A 19421-nucleotide genomic window follows, 5' to 3' on the forward strand; every position below is an offset into this window, starting at 1 on the left:
AGAGAGTTCAGTGAGTTCACACACACACACACACACCACAAAATGATGTTCACTTCTTAACTACTCCTGGCCTCCTAGCTGACCTCCTGTGACCAGCCAGAATAAACCAAAGAGCTCTCCATCTCTCCATCTCTCTCTCCGTCTCTCCGTCTCTCAGTCTCTCTCCGTCTCTCTCTCCGTCTCTCTCTCCATCTCTCCGTCTCTCCGTCTCAGTGGACACAGTCTATTTGATTAAAATGGAAGTTCTCCTTCCTCTGATTACAATTTTAAAAAACATCTACATGGTGAAAATGTGGATTCCAAAGAGTATATGAGTTCTACATCCTTCAAGATCAATTAGGTTGATTCCATTGAAAAGATTTTTTGTTTGCTTGTTTTTTATTGTATCTTATGGCTGGGGGCCACACCCGGCAGTGCTCAGGGTCGACTCCTAACTCTGCACTCAGGGGGTCACTCCTGCAGGTGCTGGTGATCAAACTGGGGTTGACCACAGCAAGGGAAGCACTTTACCCCTCTACTACCCCTCAGGCTCCCCCAAATATTTTTTGGCTTCCATATGTCTTAGTCACTGAAGATGATATGGAAGTCCCCCAGATTGTCTAACGGGGTTGGTTAGACACAAAGAAGCCATGAGGCAAAGTGTGTGAGAGAGGGAGGTATAGCATAGCAGAGAGAGAGGGGGGGGGAGAGGGGGGGGAGAGAGAGAAGAGAGAGAGAAAGAGAAAGGAGAGAGAGAGAGAGAGAGAGAGAGAGAGAGAGGTTGGTGCGGGCTGGGTGAGAAACATAAAAGACACATCAGGGCTTGATGCACCAGGAGCCCAGTAAAGAGAGTTTCTGACGTGTTCCCTCATCTGGGTGCTCCCCGAGCACTGTTTCTGCTTCTCATTTCCGCACTGACCTCAGAGAACAGGCCCATACGCCAGTAAGCGAGTGAATGGCTGAGTGGCGCCTGTTTGGAAGGAGGAGGAGGTTTGACATCTGGTGTCAAAGTGAGAGCAGACAGAGCGGGTGACGACGTGAGGGAGAAGGGGAAGATCTATGGCAGCTTCAGGAAGAGAGAGAAAGTGGAGAGGGAGGGAGGGACAGAGACTAGGAGAAGGAAGCGAGACGGGGGCAAACCAGGAGAGAAAGAAACAAGAAAATTAACAGATCCTAGAACTTGCCATTGTTTTAAGCCAAACAATTTATAATAAGAGAATAAGAGCAGGTTCTTGGATAATGTCACTTTATTCCATAGTGATTGATTTCTTTTTCCTAACCACAGAAATGCTAACGAGCTTTCTAATGGAATAAATGACATTATTCAGGGATTTGCTGTATTTTTTAAGAGGGGGTAAGTTAAAAGGGAAGAACGCCAAGGCAGGAGGTGTAGCGAAAGATGCTGCCAGTAACCAACCACTTGTAGAGCTTTCAAATGTGGCCCCATGATGGTGTTTCTCTTTCACGCTCTCTTTGGGGGAAGAGGTTGTCAGGAATGGAAACCAGGGCCACCCGCTTGGGGAAGGCATTCTAACCCCGAGCCACATCCCTGGCCGTAACTGTCTTTCTTCAATCGAAGGAGAAAGGAAACTTGGGAGAGCACTGCCAGGGGAGCACTCGGATCTGCAAAGTCAGGGTAGCTCAGCTGAGACGCAGAGCATCGGGCCGTAATCCTAACACCCTGACAGGAATCTGTGTGAGAACGCCAGTGTCTGGCTTGGGGCCATGCCGCCTCCTTCGAGTAGTTCAGGTCAACAGCTTTTGGGGTCCCCATCGCCCCTACGAGGCATCATAATGCAAACTCCCTCTGCAGGGCTCTCCACGCCTCCCACCAGGGCCAATTCACTGCAGAAGAGCCCAGAGGGACCTTTAACCTGCACATGCTGAGGCACCCCTGGGTGGAGGGGCGGAGACACGGTGGACTCCTCCTGTTTACTCATGGTTGGGAGGAGGAAGCAATATTCCGCATCTCCTGCTGCCCGTCCTTCCCTCTCTTCAGGAAATAACGCACGGACACGTGCGGTGAATGAGTCTACCTGAGGGCTTTACGGACAGCCGGCAGAGCAGAGTAGATGATCAATGAAACGGGATGTATACAAGAGTCAAAGCACTCTGTAGCGCTTCTTTCTCTCTCAAGCACGTACTGAGGATTAGAACTTTTCCAGTACACGAGGAAACTGTATCACTGTCACTGTCATCCCGTTGCTCATCGATTTGTTCGAGCGGGCACCAGTAACGCCTCTCATTGAGAGACTTATTGTTACTGTTTTTGGCATATCCAATATACCAGGGGTAGCTTGCCAGGCTCTGCTGCGCGGGCTCGATACTCTCGGTAGCTTGCCGGGCTCTCCGAGAGGGGAGGAGGAATAGAACTCGGGTCAGCAGCGTGAAAGGCGAACACCCAACCGCTGTGCTATCGCTCCAGCCCGGAAACTATATTCTACTATAAACAGTTTGAAGTGAAATGGGTCGCTTCCATCTTCCCAAAACATTTCTCTCCCAAATTTGCTCACCTCTAAAAGAAAAGGAGAGGCCACCACAACGAGGGGCTAGTGTGAACCGCATTAGGAGAAGGGCCAAGGAGGTGTCCGGAGCCCAACGCAGCTAACGGGGGGGGGGGGGGGGCAGCCTGCAGGACTGCTCCCTCCAGCCTCGGCCCTGGAACCTCTGAAAGTTTCAGATAAGGTCCCGGTGCCACGTCAAGATTGAGAGATGGTTCTGGAAGACTGAGGGGACTCAAGGAATCAGTGCTCAGTGCCACCCATGTTCCCGATGTAGACGGCGTCAGGCCTGCTCTCAAGCCCGTGCTCCGCTTGAACAGGAACCTGCTTGCTTGTCTCCAAGTTTCTTTGTGCCCGTGTTCCCTCCCGAACACAGCCCCCTTTTCTCTCCTCTCACAGATTTCTCAATGTTAGAAAAAACAAAACAAACAAGCAAAAAAATACTACCTTGCTGCTTCTCTCTCTCTCTCTCTCTCTCTCTCTCTCTCTCTCTCTCTCTCTCTCTCTCTCTCACACACACACACACACACACACACACACACACACACACACACGACAACATCAGGCCAGCCTGCAAACCCACACACACTTTGAGGCCCAGGGCCCGTCCCCTCGGTGTGTCGTTCTCTTGAAGCTGCTGCCTGTGCCGTGGGCCCGAGGGAAAGGTCCTTGTTTGTAGGAAACCCACCGGGGTGGTGAGCATCTGGCTCTTAAGACCCTGGGGGTGGGGGTGGAGGCTTCTGGGGTACTTGCAAGTTTTCTGTTCCTGAGATTGTCTCCAGATAAAAATAGAATGAGAACAAATGAGTGAAGGCTGAGCTTCAAGGATTCTGTCTTAACTCCTCCCCGTCCCCCGTCCTGAGTGTGGGAACTCAGTTCCCTGCTTTTCATTTCTCCCAACCACATTTTGCAGACACCTCCCCTCCCTCCCCCGCCCCTCCCCTCTCTCCCCCCCCTCCCAGAAGCAAAAGGCAGCGGTGTTGTTTTGATAGACGCGCTCCTAATCCAAGCTTGTGTCTCCACATCCGCGCTCATGGAAGGGCGGATGCGTTCCTGCCATATGTTAGAACAACTCAGATGCTCATATTATTTTTAAGGGGGAAAAAATGATTGCCTAAATATAACATGAAGTGCGAATCCCTTCCCATGAATCAATGCTTTCCCCAGTTCCCTTCTGATCCTCGTCCATATACATAAATTACAACTCTGTGGTTGTAATCACAGTCTAGAGCGGGTTTTCTATTCTCCCTTTCTTGTCGGAGCCTATTCCAATCTCGTGTGAGGGCCCCGGGGGGCTCTCCTTGCCCTCTGCTTCTCTGATTACATTTTTGAAACACTGACCTCATCGCATAACCAGGGGCCTGTATTTCATTATTCAATACCTGCGGTGCGAGCACCTTATTGCCGGGGCCCACCCCGTGAAATGCCATCTGCACCCCAGCTCGCCAGCCTTCCCCGGGCGCAGTGTTGCTTGACAGACTTTGAAGTCACTCAAACCCGGACTGGAATTTTTCAGCTCTACCCTGTTCGGCTTACTAAGTCCCGTGGGTCCTGGTTTAGGGACCCGGAAAGCAGCAAGTGTTATATCTGTCACAGGACATTGGGGGAAATTAAATGAGATCACGACTGTGAAGCTTTTAGCAGAGCGACTAATCTTTGCACCAGTTATCCACCGAAGAGACTCAGTGGTGAGGTGGAGATGACTCCAAATCTTTGTGTTTGTGGTTCTGTGAGGTGTTTGCTTGTTGGGGGGCCACTTCTGCCAGCGTGCGGGAGATCCTGTGTGGTACCCAGGATTCAACCAGAGTCAGCAACACACGAGGCGAGTCTGGCTCCCTGGGCATCTGTCGTGAGGAGTCATCGGTTACTTTCTAGGGAGTGTCGGGGATCCAAAGAGTTAATGAAGAAACCAAGAGTTCTAAAAAAAAAAAAAAAAATCACATAAAAACTGATTTTCTAATCACTCCTAGAATTGAGAACTTATAGGAAAAGAAGCTTGACAGCTGATTAATCATCCCTAACACCTGTTTTCATTTCTCAGCCTTCCAAAAGAAGACTGAGGAAAAAATAAAATAAAATAAAGATGTAATCATTGGAACATGACGGAAATATTAGGCGGAGTGTGCTGTTTAAAGCACTGATCAGTGGGCTGTGGATTCACCTGATTCCTTTCACAGCCAAATGAACTCCGCGAGGGGGACGGGCCAGGAGCCGGGTCCTGCCGGTGCCAAGCAGTGTCCAGAGCGCTCTGTGAGCAAGTCCGCAAGGGGCTTGTCCAGGGGCCGCTGTGCCCTCCTCATCCCGTCCTGGGCGGCTCCGGGGGATCCGGCTGAGAAGCCCCCTGCCCCCTGCTGTGGCCAGGATTCTCAAATTAGACCCCCGCTGTGTCTAATTTACAGAAATTCTGTCCCTACATGATTTGGAAGCAGGAGGCGCCCGGTGCGCCGTGGTGGGGGCTGCGGGACGAGCACTGGGCTTCCCGAGCCAGAAGGGCCTGCGCGGGGTCTCGTGACCTTGACGGAGAACTCGGTGACCTTGACACCAGACACGCGCCGGAAGCCCAGGAGCCCCCCTGGAAAGGAACGCTAATCGGCTCCGTGCGCGGGGCAGCACTCAGGGCTCTGGGTGGGGGAGGGAAGCCCGGGGGTGCAGACGCTTCCCCCCAGGGCACGGGGCAGCTGGCGCATGCGCAGCGCAGCTCTCCTGCCGCTCCTTAGCGTGCGTGCGTGTGTGTGTGTGTGTGAGAGAGAGAGAGAGAGAGAGAGAGAGTGTGTGAGTGTATGTGTGTGTATGTGAGAGTGTGTGTGTGAGAGAAAGTGTGAGTGTGTGTGTGAATTGTGTGTGTGTTCCTGTGAGTGTGTGTACCTGTGAATGTATGTGTATGTGTGTGCATGCGTGCGCATATGTGTGCGCACATGCGTGTGCGCCTGTGTGTGTGTGAGAGAGTGTGAGTGTATGTGTGTGTATGTAAGAGTGTGTGTGTGAGAGAAAGTGTGAGTGTGTGTGAGTTTGAGTGTGTATGTACACGTGTGTGTGTTCCTGTGAGTGTGTGTGTACCTGTGAATGTGTATGTGTGTGCATGCGTATGCATGTGCGCCTGTGTGTGTGTGTGTGTGTGTGTGAGAGAGAGAGAGAGAGAGAGAGAGAGAGAGAGAGAGAGAGAGAGAGAGAGAGAGAGAAACAGGGAACAATGATTAAAGAGGAGGGGAAGAAAGCCGGGCTGGGCTGAAAGCATCCACTGGTGGCTGAGAGCAGGCCTGGTGCCCATGGAAGGCTGCCCACCCTCCCCCCCACTCTGCTCCTCAGACCCCTCCTGTGAGCTGCCACAGCCCCCTTGGGGAGCGCGCAGCTGTCCTCCCGGAAGCACGCTTACAGTGACTTCAGAACTGGGGCCCAACCCGCTCCTTCCAGAGGGGCCTCTCACTGCTACATCCTTTAGTCGTTTGCTTCCTGGGTGGAGGCGCCCAGGGAAGCTGCTCACCCCTCAGCCTGTTCCCTGCTCCCCTCTCCCCACTTCCCAAGTGGTCAGGAGGCTCCGAGAGAACCTTCCAGAAGCCTCTTAGGGAACCTCGGGGTCTCTGGGGAAACCCAACCCTCAGGTGTGAGCAGGCCAGGGAGCAGGTGCCTGAGGGGGTGGGGGTGTCCGGGGGCCTGTGGGTCATGCTGGGAAGGCAAGCCACCCAGGAGGGCAAGAACCAGTGAACTAACAGTCACCTGGAATTTGGGGGTTACTAATGAATTTTTCACTGCCTCCCTCCCCCTCCTCACACACACACACACACACAGAATGGCACATTACAGAAGATTTCTCTCAATCAGAGAGAAAACATTGTCTGGAGTCCCGTTTGGTTGGTCGTATTCACTCTGGTGAGGAAGAAGACACACGGCTAATACAATAGCAGCTGAAGCAGCTGACGGAAGGACTTGAAAGGAAGACGCCAGATATTTTTTGTTGGGTTTGGTTTGGGGGCCATAACCTCAGGGCTTACTCCTGGCTCCTTAGCCTGTTCCCAGGGACCAATCTTGGCAGTGCTTGGGAAACCAGATGGGGTGCCGGGGATCGAACCCACGTCGCCCCCATGCAAGACAAGCACCCTCCCTGATGCACGATCTCTCAGTCCCAAGGAAGAGTCCCAATATTAAGGCTCGGGCTGGGGCCGGCTCAGAGACAGCACCCGCCTGCCCACGTGAGGCCCCGGCCTCTCCTGGCACCTCAAGTCTCCTGACCAGCACTGCTGGGGGCGGCCTCTGGGTGGCCCTTCACAGTGATTTAAGAACATATATTTATGCTTCGAGGAGAGAATTCGAGTACAGTTTTGATTAATGATAACATTTAGCTGCCCGCCCTAACGCTCCATTTTTTAAAGCTTGTTTATTCAAACTAATTTCTGCATTATGCTAGATCATTTTGTTTCCCCGAAGTGGATTTCTTCTGATTGAAATTGTTTTCCTATTTTTTTCTTTTTTTCACCAAGCACTTACAATTTCTTTTTTTTTTTTAATTCTTTTATTGATTCACCATGAAGCACTTACAATTTCTGACAATACTGTACTGAGCCCAGAGTCAGACAGCTCTGGAGCTACGAGAAGCAGAGCCAATCTCCTTCTGATTGGGTCTCTTATGCTAAGTCTCTAAGGTACTAGGCTGGCCCAGGGGAGGTTTCCCAATGCCACTGTCCAGAGTATTGTTAGCTTCCAGAAACAGGTACTTCACTAGACCCGTGTCCTTGTCGAAAGTTAGATGGAGCCCAAGTGCCAATTAAGATTTGCTAAAACTTTCTGCTATTGCTGACATCATGAATCACTGTCACTGTCATCCCGTTGCTCATCGATTTGTTCGAGCGGGCACCAGTAATGTCTCTCATTGAGAGACTTATTGTTACTGTTTTTGGCATATCCAATACGCACAGGTAGCTTGCCAGGCTCTGCCGTGCGGGCTTGATACTCTCAGTAGCTTGCCAGGCTCTCCGAGAGGGGCAGAGGAATCGAACTCGGGTTGGCTGCGTGAAAGGCAAATGCCCAACCACTGTGCTATCACTCCAGCCCGACGTAATGAATACCTGTTTAATTCTCTCCACACACACACACACACAGACACAAACACACACACACACACGCATGCACGCACGCACACACACACGCACGCACATGCACACACACGCACGCACACGCACGCACATGCACACATGCACACATTTCTAGCAGTACTCTTAAAAGAAATGCCTGAATAATCTTTCCGATTAATATTCATGGCCAAATGCGCCGGAGAGGGGACACCGGAGACCAGCCCAGATGGCAGCCACTGGCCGCAGCACCGTGGGCCTGTTGAGAGATGGCACCGCCCTGGCCCTCCCACCGCCGGGGCGCCCTCGCCAAGGCCCGGGTGGCGGGCAAGTCTCCCTCTGCCGCGACGGTGCAGGCACGCCGGGGCAGGCTGCTGGCCGCTCGCCCCGACTCGGGCCGGCTCGGGAGGAGCGGCTTCTGCCCCAGCAGACTCCCGCCACGGCTCCTGGCATCTGTCAGCTGGGCAGCCGCAAGCCTTATTTCCTCCTCCAGCCTGGATTACAATGGAGGGGCGAGATGAAAAGGAACACGGGCCTTTGATACCTTTTACTCGGAGTGCTAACTAATGCGGGGCCTTGAGTCCGAGCTGCGTGGCGGAGGGGTGGCAGATGGCCTTCTGAAAGCTTTTCAGGCCCCGGCTGCTTTCAGCGCGGGCAGGAGGGGGGTATTGTTCCATTTTCCGGCGAGGGCTAGGAAGCAGCCCCGAATAAAAGCCCACAACAATCGCGCCACTTCTCCGGGAAGCTTATTACAACCTTACAATGGGGGCTAATTGGCTGATGGCAAAAGCAGCCGCCAGAAGCCGCGCTGAATATTATTCAGGAGAGGCTGGAGAAGCAGAGCCGAGAAAGAGCCTCGCCGGGAAGGAGAGGTGAGGACCTGCACGGAGACGGGGACGAGGAGCTGTATTATTTTTATCCGCCAAGAATCATGCTCTTGTTTAAAGACTCTGTTCACAGCCAACTTCCCCCCCAACCTCTTCCACCACCTCCTTATCAGGAGGACAGGGACAGTCCCGCTCACAGAGCCCTATCCCCAGGACACTGCCGTTACCATGGCAACGGATAAGGCCAAATCTTGGAGCCTTTTAGGAAACTTTGTGTGAGCGCCTTGAAGTTGGCAGAGCAGGCACCAGGACGCGCAGCACGCTTAGCGTGTGCCAGGCCGGTTCAAGAAGCTTCCTTCAGTGGCTGCGTTTAATCTTCCGAACGTTTCGGAGGCTATTCTCGGGTCCAGTTGCAGTGAAGGACCGCGAGGTGCAGGCATGGCCGGTCACTTGTTGGAAGAGCAACATCCACACGCAGGCGTCTTTGGCTCCTAAGTCCGAGACTGACTTAGCTGGCACCAGTTCTTAGGATGGTCCGGCCCTGTGGACTTACTGGAGCCCCAAAGCTGGGGGCCCAGTGAATTTTTTTTTTCTAAAAATCAGAACTAAATTGGCCTAGGAGTGGAGATGGAGGAAGGACTACTAAGATGCAGGAAGAGGGGTTGGAGAGATGATACCGTGAATAAAGCACTTGATTTGCAGGCGGCCAACTCTGGATTGATCCCCAGAACCAGTACGGTTCCCCGAGCACTAGGAGAGAGCCCTGAGCACTGCCAGAGGGCGCCCCCAAGCCGAGAGCCAACCAAACAAGCAAAACTCAAACTCTCCTGCCGCCAAGACGTGATCCCGGGGGCCGCACGTGTGTGCGGCCTCTCTGCAGCTGCACGAGCGTGACTCCAGTCGCCAGCTAAATTTTTCGGCATGGGCAGCTCCTCGCAGAATGCCTCCAGACTGAGAAATAAGCCGAGGCCCCGTGCCTGCCCAGGAGGGGAAAGGTATTTCTCTCTCTCGCCTCTTCCTTGCCCGGGGTGAAGGGCGTGGGAACCGCCATATTACAAGCTTGCAATGATCCAATATCTGGAAGAAATCTCCCTGGACTTAGTTGACTTAGTTGCTAAAGTACAGAAATCCAAAACCGTGCGGCCACGGTAGACCTCGTATCTCTTCACAACAGTCTGACTAGTGGGGTGCTCCTAACAGTAATAGTGAGGTTTGTGTTGAAATATTGAATGTAACCAAAGTAAATAGAAAGCAAAGTGAAATTTATTAGTTACAAGGTGGGGGATATGGGGGGGTGCGGGATGGGAGGTGTACTGTGTTTTGTTTTGTTTTGTTTTGGTGGTGGGATATAGGCACTGGTGAAGGGATGGTTGTTTCAGCATTGTATAACTGAGACTTAAGCCTGAAAGCATTGTAATTTTCCACATGTTGATTAAATAAAATAAAATTCTTAAAAAATTAAAAATAAAAGAAAAAGAAAAAAAACAAAAACAAAACTCAAACTCTCTTCTCCTGCCTACCACAGCTGGCCACGTAGAACCCACATCCACACAAGTACACTATACGGAGACAACCCCAGTGGGGGGCGGGGAGGGGGATATGAGGTTCTCAGGCCCAAGAAAGGGAGCCTAACTTTGCGGGAGGGAGCGGGGAGACGGTTCCCTGAAGGAGGGGCTCCTGGGCACAGCAGGAATGAGCCCGAGGAGGTGAGTGGTTGTAACAGGTAACAAGACCAAAGCCCAGAGGCACCAAATGGAGTGCGTGAATCATGATTCCTACTGAGCCCAAACTCAGTGGCAGAAAGGACACTGCAAAGGCAGGGAGAGGTGACACGAGGGACTTTCATGGCCTCCTTCATGGCTTGGACCCCACCCAGCTGGGGGTACAGGCAGCACGATTGCCCCCAGTAGGGAAAGGAAGAAGATAGATCTGAAGGGGGGCGGGGGCTGGAGAAGGGGCAGTGGGCGGGTGGTGCTTGCTGGTTTCTGGGAGAGAGAATGAGGCCCGGTGAGGGACAAGGTGCAGAGATGGGGAAGGCCAGATTTATTGGAGCAACATTTCCAAGGTCAAGTCACAAGGAATCAGCCATTGATTGGACTGTGAGCAATGAGAACGGGTGTCTGACATGAGAATTTCTAGTTTAAGGAAACGGGCGGATGATGGGGCCATTCATTAAAATTATGAGTCAGCCACAGGAGGAGATTTGGAGGCGAGAGGGGAGCCATGAACTCGTGTGGCACCTGGGAGTTATTAAGGTGTCGAGCAGGCAGGTGGATTATGAATCAGAAGCTCAGAAGAGAGATCAAGACAAATGATGGAGGTCTGAGAACAGACACTGGGAAACAGCTGCTCCTGCTGTCACATCTGTCCCCGAGACGAGTTTTATCTGGACCGCCGCGCTCTGGCTTCTGAAGGGAGGACGAGGTGAAAAACATGGAAACTCGGGCACACACAGAATCTGCATGTGTGGCGCCTCGTCTAAGTGGGTGTATGTTCATTGCTGTTGTTCCAGGGCCGCTGAGAGGGAGCACCCAGCACCCCCAGCGGGCACTTGGTTTCAGAGCCCTCAGACCCCACTGCACCAGCCCCTGGTCGTGAGACTCAGCAGTGGGCGACACTCTAATCTCACATCATCCTGCTGCCTTTTCACAGTAAGGTTCACTTTACTTAAACTTTCCTCACTCCCTTATTTGGAAGGGGGGAATAGACCCAGAAGTGTTTGGGACTTACTCCCTGCTCTGAGATCATGCCTGGCCATGCTAAGGAAACTAGCTACGGGGCCGAGGATTTTGAACCAGGGTCTACAGCATGCAAGGCGAGTGCTTTAACCTCCCAACTATCTCACTGGGCTCTCCGTGCTCCCTTATTTTAACCAGAGTCAAAAATTAAATCCTGTCCAAGAGGACTATGAATTTCCAGGCTGGTGGTGATGAAAAATAAAGACAGCCTTTCCTTCCCATATGTCTGATATGCAAACACCACATGTACTCATTGAATAAAGCCTGAGGCCTCCTGTGGAACCAACCAGATTAACAGCAATGTATTTAGAGTTAAAAAAATGCATGATAAAGCTTCACTTTTTAAAAAAATCTTCTTTTGATTTATTGCAGCATGTTTTGTGATTTTCAGAGTCCAAGCTTTGAATATTGTCAAAATGTTGGTACTATCAGATCAATCTATAATTTCAATGCAATCACAATAAAAAAATCAAATGATTTTTTTTACAAAAATAGAAAAAAAGGAATTCTAAAATTCAAATGAAGCCACAAAAGACCCTAAGCTGTTCTAACAATCTAGGGAAAGAAGGGGTAGAAAGAAAATATATCCTGGTTCAAAATATATTATAAAGCTACATTTACTAAAACACTATGGACTTAATGTCCAACATTCAGATAGACATACAGACCAATGGAATAGGATAGGGAGCCCAGAAATAGATCCACACTATATGGGCAACTAAGCTTTGATAAGGGCACAAAGAATAGACAATGGTGATACAATACTCTCTTTAGTAAATGATGTTGGGAAAACTGAATAGCCAAATAAAAAAGAATAAAATCAGACCCATACACACAAATCAACTTAAAATTGCTTGCATGTAAGAAAGACCAGAGGCTGGTAAATTCCTTAAAGAAAATACTAGGGGAATTTCACTATGTTATAGTTTCACTGTATTAGTCTTGGCAATAATTTCATGGATATATCACAAAAAGCAGAGCCAACACAAATGTAAGAAGACAACCGAGACGACATTAAATTTACAAACTTTCATGCAGTCAAGGAAACAACGGAATAGACAACCTGTGAAGGAAAGGATTCTCAAGGATGCCTCTGATAAGGGATTAATTTCTAGGAAGGGCTGGAGAGATCATACAGCAGGTAAGGCGCTTGCCTTGCATGTGGTTGACCCCAGTTTGATCTCTGGCATCAAATACTGTCCCCTGAGCACTGCCAAGAGTCACTCCTGGACACAGAGCCAGGAACAAGACCTGAGCACCCCTGAGTGTGGCCCTAAAACCAACCAACCAACACACACACACGCACACACACACACACACACACGCACATGCATACACATATTAGGATGTTTATTCCGAAGTCCATGCACCTAACCTACAGGTGCACATACAGCCCACGAGTGATTTGAGATTGGAACAGAGTTTAGAGTTTCTTGCTTCCATACCCCGAGTTCCATGCTCCAGTGCTAAGAGGAAGTAGCGATGCCCAAATTAGAGACGTCTGAAGCTAAATCAGAGCCTTGTTCACGTCTTCAGCCCTCCCCACGCCCCCTCCTCCCTGAGGCAGTCTACATGTGGTTCTCCCTCAGGCCATCCTCTGAGGGAGAAAAGAAAGGCTTGCAGTAAGGGTGGAGACAGTGATCTGACGCGGCCCACCCAAATGAGCCCAAGACCCCACAGAGGCCACATGGCAGTCAGCCAGCCGACCTCCCAGGGCACCCCTTCTGCATGTCTGGTCATGGGGGTCCCCAGAGACCCCATAACCTCCCTCCAGCACCAGTATCTCAAGGGGATGCCTGTGGCCACGTCACCTGAGTCTGGTTTCCCATTGCTTTGTAACACACGGTAATCGAGGTCTGCACTATTTCTGACACAGCTTTGCATGATGCCTTGAAAGCAGTATATGGTATGTACACTCCTTATACATGCATTTATGTAGATACGTATACATTTCAGTTTGTATGGTTCTGTTTGATAGGGGAGCATTGGGGCTACGCCTGGTTATACTGAGCTGGGTGCTGCCTCTGGCTCTGTGCTCAGGGTCACTCCTGGCACTGCCAGGGGTCACCCACATAAAAGAATGCAGGCAGCTGACCCTATATCAATCCCCAGCATGACAGAGGGTCCCTGGAGCACGGCCAGGAGTGATCCCTGAGTACAGAGCCAGGAGTCAGCCGTGAGCACCGCGGAGTGACCCCAAGCCTGAATGAATGAAAGAATGAGCTCTTGCAGGCTCTCAATCCATCAGATCAATACTTGGTTGCTATAAACTGTGACCGAGACGCACTGTGACGTGAGCTCATGCTGCTGGGGAAACAGGCTGTACCCGTGCTCGGGGCGGGCCCCTCCCACCCCGTAGTCGTGAAAATGCAGTGACAGAGGGAGCGGGGACGTGAGGGGCAGCCGATCGGGGGGGAAGGAGGTGGGACCACACGGCTTAATCTTCTAGGCAGCCCCTTTCCGTGCCCTGCTCTGGCACCAGACACCACGATCTGAACGAATTATGTGTCGGGCACACACCAGACAAGCTACATTCATTCTCTCCTGCTGGGCTGTCCTGCTTCCAGTGGCCAAGACAAGAACTGACCAGCGCGCGGAGTGGTCTGCCTGCACCAGACTCACACACGGTCTCCCCAAGGCCGCACGTGCCTGAGCACCTTTCTGGCCAGCAGTGTGCGGGCACTTCCCACGGGCACCCTTGGAAGATGGAATAGCACGAGGGGTCACAAGGTCCTCAGCCCCTGGCTGGTGACCGTGCTGGACACCCTCCCCCCGCCCCGACACACACACACACACACACACACACACACACACACACACACACTGTGTGGTCCCACAGCACTAGGACTCCTCCAGGCAGGATGAGGAGTTGAAGAAGGGAACCGGGCACACGAGCTGTCCTTGTCTGGCCGACCCCGGTCACTGTCCACACCTCTGTAGTCCCGGTGCACTGGACACGCAGGACTCAGAGGGGTCAGCAGGCAACATTGCTGAGACCCTCCTGGAAACCATCACTCGAGGACCCCGGCGCTGCTCCTGCCGGCACTCGCCGGCACCGGGGCAGGCTGTGCTGGAGAGATGCCCCTTCCTGCCCCAGCCACGGTGGTGGCTCAGCTGCCAAGACAGACACGGTGGCGAGAGGGCGTGGGACCTGGGCGGACCCAGGGCCGCCGAGCACCTGTGCGTCCTGTCCCGACGCACATCAGCGGGGCGCCCCCGGGTGCGTGCTCAGCAAACCCTGGGGAACTAAGACACCAGCTTCCTTTGTCTCTCCCTCCTGATGGCCTCCTGCAGCTCTGCCGCTGCCAATACCCCTCAGCGAGCGCGTGTTCCAGCCAGCGGGGCCCCCCCCCACCCGGCGCCCTCGCAGCTTTTCTCTGCTTCGCTCAGACTCCAGCACCCGGCGCGGGGTTGTCCAGTCCCCGGCCGGCCTTGGCAGGGCAGGAGGGGAAGCCGAGCCCTCACCGGCTCTCAGGCGGGGCTAATTGTCTGGCCACGCTGTGGAAAGAGGCTTTTTGAATCTGGGCATTTAGGGGGAAAGTGGGGAAGCGTGTCCGTATGAAAGAGCAATTGATGTTAAATATTCATGCTCCGCTCGCTGCTAACCAGGAGCCGCAACCCTCCCCGCCCGCTTCGCGGCAGCCTGGCGTGCTGCTCCGTTGCCTTAGAGGAACTTGGACTCAAGACAACACTGCCAACCCTCTCCCCCTCCGCAGCCAGGCCGGGGTGCCTCTGGGTCTGAAATGCTGCCAGCTCACGGCATCGCTCAGGGCCGTCTGGCCTGTGCAGGAGGCCGGAGGGGCCGCAGCCGTCTCTGCCGTCAGCACTTTGGAACCACTCCCTCCTCCGCCTCGTCTCCTGTCAGATTCAGCAGACTTTGTCCTTGCTCGCAAACCGTTCTCTGAAATGCCGGCTAAGCCAATGGCAGCACGGCCGACTTCCTGTGTCAGAAATGATGCAGGCGCTCACGGGTTAGCGGGGAGACGCCGCTAATGAGCGGAGCACAGTTGCCAGGCCAGAGGCGGGCAGAGCAGCCCCTTTCAGGTCCTTTCCCTGGGCTTAGAGGGAGGGACGATAAATAATCAATGTTCTGCCTCTCCTCGGTGAATGTTTTTCCAAAACTGAACGTAGTACAACCTTAGGAACTCGGAAAAGGATCCATTTAGAAGGGAAATAGCTCTTCATTCAATCTGGGGGGCGGGGGTGGTTCTTTAAACTGTATTTTTTTTTCAGATTGTCTACAGTATGCTCTGCCACCGCAATAAAAGTAATAAAAGGTCTGTGCGGGTCTCAGGGCTCACCGGGTCCTTCTTACCTTCATCATCTGCAAGAGGAATGTTGGTGAACGCACCGTCTTCCTCTTCCTCTTTGCTGGCCCCATCCATCTTGTTCCGTCTCCAATGTCTGTCAGTGAGCAAAGCACGAGGGTAGCACCGGGTGGCCGCTGTGCCACGTGAGCACTCGTGTTAAATCATTAATGAGCCGGTGGCCACACAGGTGCTACCTGATCCTTGCACCAGGCCCCTCTTCCTGCCCTCCGCCTGCTTAGGCGGGTGCGGCCTTCCCAACCGGAAACGGTTAGAGGTTCTAGTTAAAGAGTGACTTTACCTGAAGATACCAGCTGGCACGCCCGCTGTGCCCAGGCCAAACCTTGCCTGTGATCCCACGAGAATCTGCTCGAGTTGAATTGTCACAGAGCATTGCCTCCAGACCTCCAGGATCGGGCTGAAGACAGAAATTGAACATGTATGATGAACAACTCTTCTGGAGTCTGGTTAGTGACTTAGCAGCTTCATTTCTGGCACGAAGATATCCTGTCTCTCACAGCCTCCACTTCATGACTGGAACACAAGGAAAAGCCTATGGTCAGACTTATGGCGCATTCACCACAAGTGAGTGGGCCGGGCCGCTGAGCTGGGAAAGAGGGCTGGGGGCCCTGTCTGGCATGTGGACAACCCCGGCTCGATCCCTGGCACCACATGGGGTCTGCCAACCATCGCTGGGAGTGACTCATAGGACAGAGGCAGGAATCAACCCTGAACTCTCCCACCCACCCCCACCGTCACCACACACACACATACACACACACACACACACACACACACACACACACACACACAAATAAGTGAATAACATGCACTTTCAACTGTTCAAATAATAATCACAAATAATCCGGAAGATACGAAGAAATGAAATTATCTCTGGGTTGGGCTTTTCGGGGCTATCACTTTCTACACTGGTACTTGACCATCCATGGAGAAGGCTGCATCTCCTTTTTCTCCGGAGATGCCAGGGAGCAAAGCTAGGGCCTCCCAGCCCTTAGGCCCACAGGCTGTGCAGGAGGTGGGAGCTTTCTTTCACACCCCTTTACCCTGGTCCCCTAGCCCTCATCCAAACACTGAGACAACTCCAAAACTGTGCCAGACTTTCAAATTACATCTCTTCTGGAAGGCAAAACCAGCCAAGTTTGATAAAACAATTTATGCAGATATAAAAACTGAGTCTCTACTTGCTCCTGTCTACCCTTAAGCACTTTGCTACATCCGCTATTTCTTACTGTTCACCTGAGTTCACTGCGTTCCTTTCTCAAGCAAAAATGCGTCCGGGTTTCTGGAAACCTCAATTGTCAAAGCTTAGGTGAACTAGGAAAGAATTTCCCCCAAATTCTCCCATGACATCTTACACATACGGAGTGCATGGACTGTAATGCAAGCCGGACACTGTGGAAGGCCCGGAACACGAGAGATATTGCTGAGAATCAGCTTATAAGAAAAGGCCGATGGCGAGAGAACCCAAGGGCGGGGAGAAGGGAGTGAGTCTACTCATGGCAAGCCTTAGAGCTGATACTGGGGGTGCCGTCAAACAGCCATCCTTAGTGTGAGGGGAAGAAGAGGAAATGTGGAGAGGCTGGCTTAATGGGTATGGAGGGTTTTCTGGGGTGCTAAACACATTTTGCAACTAGAGGAAGATGTGGGGGGCACAGCCCACTGGAATACACTGAACGGTGTCCTTCCTAATGGTCCAGTGCATGGGCTGTGAATTTTAGCTGGGGATAAAATTTTTCTCTGGAAAATGAGAGGATCAATCAGCACAAATTTACTTTTGGCTCACACTTCGTAGTAGGTATCAATGAATGAAGTAGCCTGAGGCATAACATGCTCTACGATGTCTAATTCAACATAAGATCAATCCGCCCTGCAATGTAGAATTAACAAGTCTAGGACGGAGCAGGGCTGGAGTGATAGCACAGCGGGTAGGGCATTTGCTTGCACGCGGCCAACCCAGGTTCGATTTCTCCATCCCTCTCGGAGAGCCCCGCAAGCTACCAAGAGTATCCCACCTGGCAAGCTACCCATGGCATATTTGATATGCCAAAACAGTAACAATTCTCACAGTGGGGACGTTACTGGTGCCCTCTCGAGCAAATTGATGAGCAATGGGATGACAGTGCTACCCACTAATCGTCATCAGCACGGTGATGGTGATGACATATGATCGTCACCATCAGTACAGTGATGGCAGATGGTTGTTCTGTCCGCGTTAGGATGGAGCTAGCGTAAAATCCCTTGAATCATAAAATTTATAAGGCTAGAAAGAAGGTTAAGGGAAGGAGACACATCTTAATTAAAATACGGGTTTATCTAAAAGCATAACTATGGAGGTCAGCGTAGTTGTTTTTTAATAACAAATCACCTTTTTTTTGGGGGGGGGGTTTAGGTCACACCCAGCGATGCAGAGAGGTTACTCCTGGCTCATGCACTCAGGAATTAACTCCTGGAGGTGCTCAGGGGACCATATGGGATGCTGGGAATCGAACCCGGGTCGGCCACATGCAAGGCCCTACCTGCTGTGCTATCGCTCCAGCCCCAAATAACCTTATTTTGAAGGTGTTGGGTTGGTAGAACTGAAGAAAGGGAGAAAAGAAAAAGAATCAGTCAGCTAAGCAGGATTGTCGCACTCTCTCTCGAGGGCTCCTTAGATCAACACAGGGCTGGAGCGTGTAGGACACTCGTGTGAGTGGGGCCTTTCTCAGAGCTGCTTCTAAACAGAGAGCCCATGAGCACCTCCAGAGTACCGGGTACCGCTTAGGGCATCTGAATCTCTTTGAGTATTTGGATCTCGACTCGGATGTTCAATATTTGCAAATCTGTTTGGATATATTTGACAAATTAGATTTTTTTCAGTGCATTAGTCACCCACGGGCACTGTGGTGGCAGAAGTTTCTTTTCCTCACATGTCACCAGTTTAATAGCTAGTATTTATTGGATGACCACTCTGCACTCAGCACTAATCGAAGGGACTTTCCTGTAACCACCTCATTATTCTTCACAACCACCACTTAAGGAAACAGAAACATGTGAACAGATGGTTTGCCTGGGACGCAGATAGGAACCAGACATCCAGGTTCAAAGCCCACACTACCCAGCACAAAGCCTGCATGACACACAGGCATCACAATGGACTATCTAGGCATCAGAACAGAGCTCAGAGGTAGAACACAAGCTCCGCAAGTACGCGGCCCTTGGTTCGTCCCCAACGTATCCCCTCAAATAAAATATAATACGCAATATGGTGAACTTTTTAATTTTATCCTTACATGTTCACCTTAAAGATAGAGCAAACCTAAAATATGTAAGAAGAAACAACAGAGCAAGATATATTCTTTAGACTACTACAAATCAGGCTAGTGTGCTTTTAAAGTAATTTTTCCCCTTAATTGTATCCTGTTTAAAATTAATTTACCTTTTGGCTTTTCATAAGTATATTTAAATTTTGTCATTAAATCATGCATTCCGCTTTAGTAAATATACTTTAATATGTTTACAGCGCATATCAAGGAATCCTTACATAAATAATTAGCTTTGGCAATAGGATGATAAATGGAAACACAATTCCCGACCTCTCTGATGGATAGTCCTCAGATGACATTAGCCAGTGTGCCAGTGTGTGTGTGTGTGTGTGTGTGTGTGTGTGTGTGAGAGAGAGAGAGAGAGAGAGAGAGAGAGAGACAGAGAGACAGAGAGACAGAGACAGATAGAGACAGAGAGACAGAGAGAAAAGGGAGGGAGAGAGGGAGGGAGGGAGGGAGGGAGGGAGAGATCCCATAGATCAAACCCAGGTCTCATGCATGGAGGCAGGCACTTTCCACTGAGCCACCCCACCTGTCCCCTCATCACCCGAACCGAATCTTCAGCATCCAGAACATTTCTAACGCACTTGTACACAAATCTGGTTGAGAAATGCAGTTTGATAGCAAGTGGTAAAAGACAGCCAACCGGCGTGTATCACATGTAATGTTTTGTGACTCAACTC

This window comes from Sorex araneus, chromosome 7 (genome assembly GCF_027595985.1).
Source record: "Sorex araneus isolate mSorAra2 chromosome 7, mSorAra2.pri, whole genome shotgun sequence".
In the NCBI taxonomy this organism is placed as follows: Eukaryota; Metazoa; Chordata; class Mammalia; order Eulipotyphla; family Soricidae; genus Sorex; species Sorex araneus.